Source organism: Enhydra lutris, unplaced genomic scaffold, assembly GCF_002288905.1.
Source record: "Enhydra lutris kenyoni isolate GAN:26980312 unplaced genomic scaffold, ASM228890v2 scaffoldscaffold13, whole genome shotgun sequence".
In the NCBI taxonomy this organism is placed as follows: Eukaryota; Metazoa; Chordata; class Mammalia; order Carnivora; family Mustelidae; genus Enhydra; species Enhydra lutris.
This window is the reverse complement of record NW_019154097.1, coordinates 50,852,677-50,864,303: the sequence shown is the minus strand read 5'-3', so window position 1 is coordinate 50,864,303 and position 11,627 is coordinate 50,852,677. Positions and strand designations below refer to the sequence as shown.

Sequence of the window (11,627 nt, the reverse complement as noted above, 5' to 3'; positions counted from 1 at the left end):
GGGCCCGCCCGGGGGTCGCGCGCCCACCCACTTCCGGGGGCGCCGTGGAGTAGGCGCTGCGGCCGCCTGGTGCGGTGTGGTTTGTGCGCGCTGCGGGGAGCCAAGCGGTCTCGCAGACCACCGACGCCTCCAGAACCTCCCAGAGACCCCCTGCCGCCCCCTAGAACCCGGCCCGTCGTCCCTTCAGGACCGGCCGTCGTACCTCAGAACCCGGCCCGTCGTCCCTTCAGGACCGGGCGGTTGTACCTCAGAACCCGGCCCGTTGGCCCTTCAGGACCCGCCCGCCAGCCTTGGGTTCTCAGAACGTAAGGCGAGGAGAGGGCGGCCGGGAGGGGCCCCGGGGGGCGGCGCTATGGCGACCGGAGGCGGGAGGAGGCGAGCCGGCGGGCGCAGGTGGACAGGTGTCTAGGTGGTTCCCCTTCTAACGGACGTGTCGTCCTCGAGCGCACAGACCGAAAGCTTTAATCTTCTTGGGAGAATTCCTCCAAACTTGTGCTTCTTCGAGGACGGCATGGTGTGGCGGTAACAGACGCCGCTGGTGCCGGTGACAGGACTCCTGACGGGAGGTGGCCGGCCTCGGACCCAGTGCGAGCCCAGATGTGAGTGCTCTGCTGCCTGCTGGCGCTCATTCCGTCCCTCAGGCCCGGCACCCCGGGGGGCCACTCCCCCTACTCCCCCCCGCAGTTAGGAAGGAGAGGAAAAACCAAACAGGACACGAGGCTGATGGCAGGCCAGGTGCAGCCGGACTTAGAGGCCGAAACACTGTGGCTTGGACCTAGTTCCCTTTCCTCCCGCTCTGGTTCTCGTTCTTGCTCCTTTCTGAGGATGCAGACCAGCCGCAGAAGCTCCCCATGGGCCTGCTCCACCGGGCGGGGGCGGGGCGGGGGCGGGGCGGGGGTAGGAGGCAGAAAAGCCTCTGAGTCATCGGGATGGTTTTGTGGTCTTGTGTGTAGCCTTCAGTGTAGCTTTTGTGGACTGGCTTAGTCTGGAGATGTGGGTTGTCAATGCGCTGTGTGTGTCCCCCTGACATTCATGCATGGAAACCTTCATCCTCAGTGGGATGCTGTTTGGTGAAGAGGCCTTGGGAGGGGGTGGTCATTGGGTCATGGGGGTCCGTCCTAAGAAGGTAGCACCCTTATGAAAAGAGACACAGAAAGGGCCACGCCCCCTCCCCTTGTGAGGATACAGTGAGAGGGTGACTGTCCACCAACCAGGAGCAGGCTGTCACCAGACGCCAGACCTGATGGTGCCTGGATCTTGGGCTTCCAGCTTCCAGAACTTCGAGGGATCCGTGTTTGTGGTCTCAGCCCCCCAGTCTGTGAGGTTTTTGTTAGAGCAGCCCCAGCTGACTAAGACCCACGGCAGGATGGTTCAGTGAGACAAGGGGGCTGGTTCCCCAGAGGAAAATTAGGGTATATTTATTAGCAGGAGGACAAGTGGCTGCCAGACGGCAGAAGCATTAGTCTGGAGGTAGAGGGACCTGTACACTGTTCTGTCGGTGACAGTTTGTAGCCATTTCTCCTATCTGGCCTCAGTGTCCACGTTAAAAGAAGTGTTGAGTTAGAAGTGCTCTGTGGCCTTGCAGAGCTCCTGTGCTGTGATGGAATTTAATACCAGTTTCCCTGTCAGACTCAGAGTCTGATGCAGTGGAACTTCTGGGGACCCACAGTCCTCCCTCTGCCACCACCTCCAACCCCAGTCCTTTCAGTCTTTGCAAAGCTGACGACTCTCTTCAGTTGTCAGGAGGCCTGCATTTTTATGCCCTCACCATAGCTTGTTCCCATTTCTGCACTTTTGTTTTAATCTTCGTTTCTTGTTTCTCGTCTATCCTCCTTGCCACTTCTCTTCTGGGCCAGACACAGTAGGTTCACATCCCCACTCCATCACTTACTATACAAGTCATTCACCTCCGAGCCTGTGTCCTCGTCAGTAAAATGGAAACAACACCACCTTTGTCTTTGGGTTGGAGGGAGGACGAAGTGAGAAAGCATATGAAAAGCGCTTACAAGCACTCACATATTACTAGTATTGTTACTATAGTCTCTGCATATTTGGATACAAGGCACTTGGCCATTTGCATCAAGTCTTAAGAGTTTTAGAAGCAGTAGTGGGTTTAGCAGCATTCCAGGTGGTTGATAGAGGTCTGCTTTCAGGATGATGGACATTACTGTATCCATCTCTCATACTTGGGTCAGGGAGGAATAGCTGGGAAGATGACAGGCCGGGCGGTCTGGATTTCCCCAACACTTGCCCGTCCGCTACAGGAGAGAGCTCAGGCTTTCCAACTGGCTGGCTCTTCCTCACCATGTCTACCTTCCACGTTAGCCTCAATTCTGTGGCAGCTTCTGTGAACCTTTAAGCTCCAGCCTTGGCAGAACTTGCTGCTGTGCTCCCGGCCCCATCAGACCCATAAACTTCTTCTACACAGCCCCTCCTGTCCCACATGCCCTACCATCCTCCTTCCACTGTCCGTTCTCATTCAGCCTTAAGTCTCAGATCAAAGGTCAGCTCTTACTAAACCCAAAGGAAAGCAGATGTGGGTTATTTTGTCCTCATGTTTTATATGTTCTTGATTCTAGCCCCCCACATACTGTCTTACAGTTGTTTTTCTATCTGTATCCCTGACCACACTGCAGTATATTTGAGGGAGTGACTTAATGATTTTTGAAAAGATTTTATTTATTTATTTATTTATTTGAAAGAAAGAGAATGAGAGAGCACAAGCCAGGGAGAGAGGCAGAGGGAGAAGCAGACTTCCTGCTGAGCAGGGAGCCCGATATGGGGCTCAGTCCCAGGACTCCAGGATCATGACCTGAGCCAGAGGCAGACGCTTAACCAGCTGAGCCATCCAGGTGCCCCAGGGAGTGACTTTCTTACTCCTATTGAATTTCCGAGGCTTAGTGATTGCCTAACATATAATAGGTATTTGATTTTTATTAAAGGAATGAATATCCCTCCTGCAGGCCCCCATATACTGGGTAAGCCATGCACTGAAAAATGTTGGAAGAGCCTGAGCAAAATACAGCAGAGATTAGCAGAACTGACCCATACACATCGCTCTCTGTCCATTTCATCCCCCACTTCCACCACCAACAAGCATGGCTGCCTTGGCCCTTTCTTAACATGGCTTCCAGTAGGCTCCACATGTGTTAAATGGATGTGGTAAGGTTGTTCTAAGGTCTTTCTAATGGGATTTCTTTTTGCTGACTACTGTTGGATTTTTCCTTTCTCTATGGAAACTCATTTGCTAGGAGTAAGCTCTTTATCACAAGTGGTTCATGATACTTTCACTTTAATTCTGTTTACAGTCATTCCACCCTTATGTAAAGCTGATGAGTCAAATGTCTGGTGAGAACCTGGTAAGGCAGGACCCCAAACAGCCTTGCTCCTGGACTTCAGCTACGTACGCCTTCTCACTGCTCAGTCAATAGTGACTCACTCCTGATAATCCACACTGTACAGTTACTCAGATGCTAGATGAAGCAGTTAAAAATGTGATATTTCCACCATCTCTGGCAGAAGAAACCAACTATTGAAAAGGACAACTGAAAGTTCACGTATATGTATGTCCTGATTCACATAGGCAACAGGGCCTTAAAGTGAAGAAGTGATGTTTTCATTTCTAAGAGGAAACCTACAATACCTAAAATCTAAAACTCAAACAAACAATGAGCTAAACCTGGAAGCCAGGGGTTAGAAACCATCCCAGTTGTCTCATCTCTGCCTAGTTTTACAAATTCACACAGACATGGCCAAGTCAAGTGTTTGTTCAACAGCCATCTTTGGAGTGCTTACATTAGGTTAGTCCTAGTGCTGCTGGGGATTCAAATCAGCCAAGAGACCTTTTCCACTGGAGCTGAAAAGGTCCAATGGTGGGTAGAGAACTACATTAGAAGCCAGGAAAGACTATAACCTGTAGGGTTGTATTTGAATTGTGTGTATAAAGGTGGTTCATTTGAGGTTAAGGAGGATAAACTGATAAGGTCAGTGGTAAAGTACATGGGTCAGGAGTAGACAAAGAAAACTCAGGTTAATTTGCTTCACATGAACTCTGCTCCAGGAAGCAACGTAAAGCTGGCACTCATGCCTTTAAGTCCTTAATATTTATGTACCAGCAAGTGTACAGATCTGTTTATCTCTTGGGTCAGAAGCTTCTCATACAATACTTCCTTTGCACTTCCTGTACGTATCACTCTGCACCAGACCCCGTGACGACTACTGGCTGACAGTATTGGAACAACTATTTTCTTTCTTTCTTTCTTTCTTTCTTTCTTTCTTTCTTTCTTTCTTTCTTTCTTTCCTTTCTTTTTTTCTCTTTCTTTCTTTCTTTCTTTTTTTTTTAATTTTTAAGTAACTTTACATTCAGTGTGGGGCTTGAACTTACAACCTGGAGATCAAGATCCACCCTCTGTACTAACTGAGTCAGCCAAACACCCCAGACACTTCTAAGGGCAGCAGACTCACACAGAATGTGCAAAGCCAAACCGTAGTCTATGTTGTATGTAAAAGAAACATATTGTATATTTGATTCCAGAAATATACTTTGTCAAACAAGCCACTTGTACTTAAAATGTCTTTCATTGCATTTTATAATCATTTACACAAGGGAAATTTATTATTAACCAACTCTGGAGTGAGGTTTCCTATCTCAAACCCCATCAGCTCTCTTTCCAGCACAGAAATGGAGCTCCACTGATGGTTGCCGCACAGGTAGGATTGGCCCTGGGTGGTGGCTGATAAAGAAGTTCCTGGCCTCAGCTCTGCTGGGCTTACCACATCTCTTCCAGGCAGGCAGTGCATCAAGGATAGGTGCCACCCAACCACTAGGGATGAAAGCCAGGCCCAAGCTGGCTCTTTTGAGACATTCTAATATGCTTCTCCATACCTGTCCAAGAACCAGTAAGCTCTTGTGGCTAGAATTAGAATTCACTGCTGCTAACTTGTTCCAAGAAGAAACGCTTAAGGAAATTTTTAGACACTTCAAAAGAGTGAAAGGAGATGGTAACTAGAAGAGATGCCAACTAGAGGAGATGCCAGGACAGGAGTTACAAAGCTAGATATATGGCTACTCTAATTATAGATTTAAAATGTAAAGAACAAAATTTCTTGAAGATAATACAAGAAAAAACTTAATTTTTTTAAAATTTTTTCTTTTTAAGGTAGGCTCCACAGCTGGTGTGGAGCCCAACACGGGACTCGAACCCACAACAATGAGATGAAGACCTGGGCCAAGATCAAGAGTCAGACACTTAACCAACTGAGCCACCCAGTGCCCCCTAATAAAAATATCTCACAGATCTTGAGGTAAGGAAGGATTTCTACCAAAAAAAAAAAAGATGTATAAAGCACCAACTATAATGGAAGAGATGGATACATTCAACTACTCTAAAATCAAAAACTTCTCTTTATCAAGACACCATTAAAAGGGTAAAAAGGCAAGCCACAGAGCAGAAGATATTTGCAACACGCATAATCAACAAAGGGCTAGGATCCAGAACATAGAAAGAACTCCTGCCAATCAGTAAGAAAAAGATAAACATTTAAATTGTGAAAAAGGTGAAGGACCTGAACGGCACATAAGAAGAAAGAGGAAATACAGGTGGCTAATAAACAGGAAAAAGTGCTCAACCTCACCAGTAAGCAGAATACAAGTTAAAGCCACAAGGAGTTGCCTACCGCATAGGCCAAGTGAAAGTGCAAATGGGTGCTCTCACTGGGGAATTCAGTCTGATACTATCTAGTGAAGCTGAAGATAGGCCTTCCCCGTGGCCAGCAGTGCCTTTACTAATAGAAACACCAGGAGCACATGTGAGAACGTTCTTAGCAGCAGTTTCTAATAGCTCCAAGTGTCCGTCGGTAGTGGAATGTATGAACAAATGTGATGTAGTCATACAGGAAATATTATTGGTAAACAAAAATGAAGTACAACTAGATGCAATAACATGGATGAACCTAGAACATATGGTGAGTAGAAAAAAAGCTATCCTAAAGGAGTACATATGGCCCCTTTTATATGCAAAGTTCAAAAATAGGCAAGAATTATGTTTGCCGACATATGTTTATGGTAAAAATATAAAGATAAGTAAATGGTTACCATAACATTACCATAAAAACTAGGATGTGATGCCTTTGGAGGACCAAAGGGACATACTGAGGCTTTGGGATTGCTGCCAGTATTTTAGTTCTTCACCTGGGCAGTGATTATATAAGTTCTGCTTTATGATAATTCACAATATTTATGTCTCAGTCTTTTCTATTATATTTTATAATTTAAAAAGGTTTCGTTTTGGGGTGCCTGGATGGCTCAGTTGCTTAAGCGTCTGCCTTCAGCCTGGGTTGTGGCCCCAGGGTCCTGGGATTGAGCCCCCTCCTCAGGGCAGGCTCCGCCTCCCTGCTCAGTGGGGAGTCTGCTTCTCCCTCTCACTTTGCTTCTCTGCCCCTCTCATGTTCTCTCTCTCTCTCTCTCAAGAAAAAATCCAGAAAACCCTGAGCATTTAAAATAATTAATTAAATTAAAAGGTTTTTTTCCCAAAGGACACATGGTGAAAGCAACAGTCCTAGTTTTACATGAATGAGATTAACTTGCCAGTGACAGCATCACACAGGATTTTCAAGAATTTTGTAACTCAAACAACCCCGAGAAAAGAAAAAATGATAGAAATCTGAGGGCACAGGAGAACGCTGGCATGATAGTGACACCATGGTGACAGTGACACGAGGAGATGTTTGAAGCATTTCCAGAAAAGTAAGAGTGAAAAAACATTTTCTAAACATTTTATACGTGTATCTCTGATTTGAAATATATACATAAAACCAAGTTAATAAATGCTACAAATTGACATCCATTTCATTTTTATTCTTAAAAAGTTGAGCCCACCTCAGCCACATCTTTTCTGGGAGCTTCCCAGGGGAAAGAAGAGCACTGTCTATATTGGGACAGTCCCAGTAGCTGTCACCAGCCCCATCTGACAGCACAAGGAAAAAGTAATTTGCTAGTGTTCACACCGCTAATTTTCAAATTTGGGGGGTTGCAGACTGAAAGGTGGAAGGGTATCCATGGCAGTGGGAATTGTGTAACTCACAGCATCGACAGCGGGCTGGAAAACCATGTTCAGCAAACAAGCAGGAATGCGGGCCCCGAGAGCCACCATCGCCGTGCCCTTCTTGCCACAGCGCCAGCCTCGCCAGGGTGCAGGCATTGGCGCTGTTGGGTGTTGCTCCGGTGCCATGGCCCCCACTCCGCTCTGGACCCACCACCGGCGGCACACATTCCAATCTGTCCGTTCTCTCAGCCCCTCACTGCGGACCCAAAGTCCCAGGCTCAAGTATCCAGTTGGCCAACATCAACTGCTTTGCCTATGTCTGAGGGACTTGGGGTTTGAGGGAGCAAGGATCTCACCTTTTAGGGGCCCTACCAAGATTCCCAGATCTTCTAGGCAACAGAAGGTAGTTCACACACTGAATGGTTAGAAATGGTCATATCCATTTTCCCTGTAGAGCCAGGCAGTGGCAGGGCTGGGACCGGTGCCCTGGACGACACCCAATTTCCACTATTCCTTCTGAGTTGCTTTGGACCTGGGGGTGAGATGGGTAGCAAACCCCAGTCACCAGTGGTGGTGTCCTCACCCACTTGTGTAGTTGCTGGTGTCATATGTGCAGTCGCTAGGGCCGCAGGGAACCTGCTGAGGTCACTCACACAAGAATCAGTCCCAACAGCAGCTCTTGAGTTACTTTCAAGCCAGTCAACAGCAGGCCAAGGACAGTGGGTGCAGGTACAAAATTAAATACTCCAGGCTCCTGCTCGAAAGAGCCTGTAGTCTAATCTCTTAAAACAGCTGGGGGCATCTGCTTGACTCAGCTGGTTGAGCGTCTGGCTCTTGGTTTCTGCTCAGGTTATGATCTCAAGTTCATGGGATCAAGCCCCATGTTGGGCTCTGCACTAAGCATGGAGTCTTCTTGGACCTCTCCCTCTGCTTCTTCCCCTGCTCATGCTATCTCTAAAATCAATCCATTAATGTAAAAAAAAAAAAAAAAAAAGTCAGGTGTATATTACTACTGCCCTTAACATTAGGTCTTATTATAGAATTCCTGAATTCCTCTTTCTAGTCCCCCATTGTATTTCCAAGTGTGTGTTTTAAGGGTGAAGTGCTCTGTGATCTTTTCCCAATTTGTATTTTGCAGTTATTGTCACTATATCCCTAAATGATGAAGATCATCAAAGGAAGCTTTAGGAACGTGAACTTCGGGGTGGTTTGACAAGCTACTTCACTACCTGGTATAGTTCTTTAGGCATTGTAAGTACTTAGTAAATACTGGAGAGTGGTTGGAGGTGGGATAGGTAGTGGAAGTGATTTGGAGAAATCGGAGCGAGAATGAATTTGATTTAGATATGGAGAGGCCTCCATAGGCAGCCAATACATCTCCTGCTCCAAAAGAAATGAAATTGAAAGAAGTTTATAAAGGAAGTTTCTCCAGAAACCAAAAAGGACCAGGGAAGGGAGCATGGTGGGATCCCTGACCAGGGTGTCTGGACAGCCAAGAAGGCAGGCAGGCCGGCCCTGAAACCACGCAGGAGTCCACTCTCAGCCCAGGTGGAAAGGAGGGAGGTGGACAATTAGGTGTATGAGCCAGGCCATTCTAAGGGCCCAGACTGTTGTCCTTACTTGACCAAGAATGACTCTGGGACGTGGGGAGGTCACCCTGCCCAGAGGCAGCTGGGATTCAGCCTTCAGGCGTGTGGCCTCAAAGCCTGTGTTCTTCATCACTAATCTGCCCCTGCACAGTTTTAGGATTTCTCTGATGGACCTACATCTTAGCAGGGGCCTGAATAAAGGAGTGAGGACACGAGTGCAGTGCATAGTGGGAATGTCAAGTGCAACAGCCCAGGACCACCAGGGAGGCAGGGTGGCTGGAGCTGGGGAGACAGGAGACTGAGTAACAGTGAGCTCAGAGAGCCTGGAGGGAGAGGGCGGCTGGGGTTAGGGCAGAGCCGTGCATTCGTAACGAAGCCCAAGGGACACGTTCCCAAGTGTGCACAAGCGTAGCTGTAAGAGATTGTTTAACGTCACTGCTTTCACTAAGTAGGCGTGGACACAGACCCCAGAGTGTCCCCATGATCTCTGCCCCCTCTGTTGTCCCTTCCTTTGATGCGGGCTGGCCTGTGGCTTTCCTCTAGCTAGTAGAATCCTGCAGAGATGCAGGGATTTGGCAGATGTAATTAAGGTCCCAAATCGGTAGATTTTGAGTTAATTAGAAGGGAGATGATCCTGGGTAAGCTTGGCTTAATTAGATAAAGGCCCTCTTAAGCGGGACTTGGGCTTTCCTGAGGCTAGACACTGTCTCCTGCGGGCCTTGCAGAAACAAACAGCCATGTTGTAAACGGCCTCTGGGGAGGGCCGCGTGGCGGGGGAACTCAGGCAGCCTTTAGAATCTGAGGGCGACCAACAACCGGTAAGAAGCTGGGGCCCTCAGCAGTCAACTGCAAGGAAACGAATCCAGCCAACAGTCAAATGAGCCCGGCAGTGAATTCTTCCCCACTCACACTTCCAAGTGGAGACATAGCCTGACGACATGTTGGCTGCAGGCTTGAGAGACCCTGAGCAGAAGACCTAGCAAGGCTGTGCCCAGACTCCTGACCAACAGACACTGTGAGATGAGAAATGGACATTGTTTTAAGTTGCTAAATACGGGGTACTTTGTTGTGTAGCTTAGAAAATGAATACAGTAAGAGATTTCTAATGTAGGTATACACACTTAGAAATATATGTGTGGAAAAAAAAAAAGAAAGAAATATATGTGTGCATGTTGATTTCCCCCAATGATAAAGCAGTGCCTTGTACTTTTTTTTGTCAGTGTAAGTAGAAATAGCTAAATGCAAGGGACCAAGGAACAAAGCCAGTGACCCCAGAAAAAGCAGGACCAGTCAGTGCTGGTGATTATTCCTGAGAACGGGCAGGTGCCTGCCCCAGTGCTCACACACAAAAGCCGGGTAATGAACGGGCTTCACCACGCATTCCCAGGTAGGTAATAATGTCATTCACCCAAGTGTCAAAGGAAGACAGCACCATGAAGATTCAATCCTTCATTTCTGGATGATAAAATTTCTAGAGGCCTTTCTAATTTTTGTGCAATGCTAATAAGGCAGGGTGTGTGAGTGGCTTCGCTGGTTAAGTGCCTGCCTTCAGCTCAGGTCCTGATCCAGGACTAAGCCCCGTGTCCTGCTCCCTGCTCAGCAGGGAGCCTGCTTCTCCCTCTCCCTCTGCCCCTCCCCCTGCTTATGCTCTCTTGCTCTTGTTCACTCTCTCAAATAAATAAAATCTTTTAAAAAAAAACACTTAAAACAATGCTAATAAGGCAAACATAAACGTTTAGTAACGCTGACAGGTGAAGTCACTGTTTTGTCATGACAGGACTAGGTTAATCAATCATAAAAACCCAGAGGTGGGTTTTGGAATACCATCCGGCAAGATTTTAAAAATGTATCATTTTTGGGGTGTGTGGCTGACTCAGTCAGTAAAGCATGCGACTGTTCTAGAGAGAAAGTGCATGTGCGTGCGGGGTGGGAGGTGACTTGAGCGGTAAGGGGAGTAGGGAGCTAGGTCAAGAGCGGCAGAGGGAGAGGGAGAGAATCCCAAGCAGACTCCCCACTGAGCTCAGAGTCCGATGCGGGGCCCAGTCCCATAACCCAGAGATCATAACCTGAGCTGAAATTAGGAGTCAGATGCTTAACCGACGGTGCCACCCAGTTGCCCCGAGCATGTGACTCTTGATCTCAGGGTTGTAAGTTTGAACCCCACATTGGGTATAGAGATTACTTAAAATCTTAAAAAAACAACATAATTTTAGGGGAGACATAAGGTTGCAAAGAACTAAAACCTGTGTGAAAGGTGTGGGTTTTCTAGATCTGACCAATGCAGGAAATGGCATTTCTAAAAAGCAACTTTAGTCTGATGGCCTAGATCCAGCCCTCGCCAAGAATCCATCTGTAACCAAAATGCTTTAATTCAGCTGCTTAGAGATGGTATTCTTTTTGTTTGGGGCCTTTAGCCCTGGAAAAATATAAAAATAAATATAGCTATAATCCTAGAATGATAGGTTTTTTAAAAAGTAAAAGAAATTTTGAAGATGATGTTGATATTTAGCCTAGGAAATTAGTCTATGCCTTCTGTGCTGTCTGTGGTGTTTGCAGTAGTTAACCATGCCATATTTATAACTACAGGTTAAGTTGTTGGAGACAATTACTTTAGTTGGGTTTTAGATGTAAAAAGAAAGATTTGTACAATTTGGTTCATAAGAGCTTACACTGAGCGTTAAAAAAGTATAGGGAATGTGGGTGTCCTCTTCATGCTTGATGCTCTGGGACAGTTAGGAACCTAGTCAGCTCGGGAAGAATCTGGGTTCCGGAATTTCAGTGGGGGCCTGGCCTTCCAACAAACAGGGACATCTCTTCTATTGTAGTAAGAGGACAAAGGGCCTGGGCATCTCCATGGAGGTGCAAAGATCTTCAAGTGAGAAGAAAAAGCAAATTGTACAACAAAACGTAGACTGTCCACAAGGGGAGAAGTCAGCTCTGGGAAATCACACATGCATGGAACCCCTGGGAAAGGATGAAGAGATCTGCTCTAAAC

At 47.1% G+C, this 11,627-nt stretch overlaps 1 long non-coding RNA gene across 2 annotated transcripts; it reads left to right on the top strand.

The window, feature by feature from the left end:
• The first annotated feature begins 15 nt into the window (after positions 1 to 15).
• On the top strand, positions 16 to 10,181 carry LOC111145759. Of its 2 annotated transcripts, none has more exons than XR_002640496.1 (3): positions 16 to 599; positions 5,160 to 5,304; positions 8,182 to 10,181. It is a non-coding gene; the product is annotated as an uncharacterized LOC111145759 (long non-coding RNA). The 2 variants fall into 2 exon arrangements; XR_002640495.1 differs by having other exon boundaries at positions 5,160 to 5,964.
• Positions 10,182 to 11,627: the final 1,446 nt, after the last annotated feature.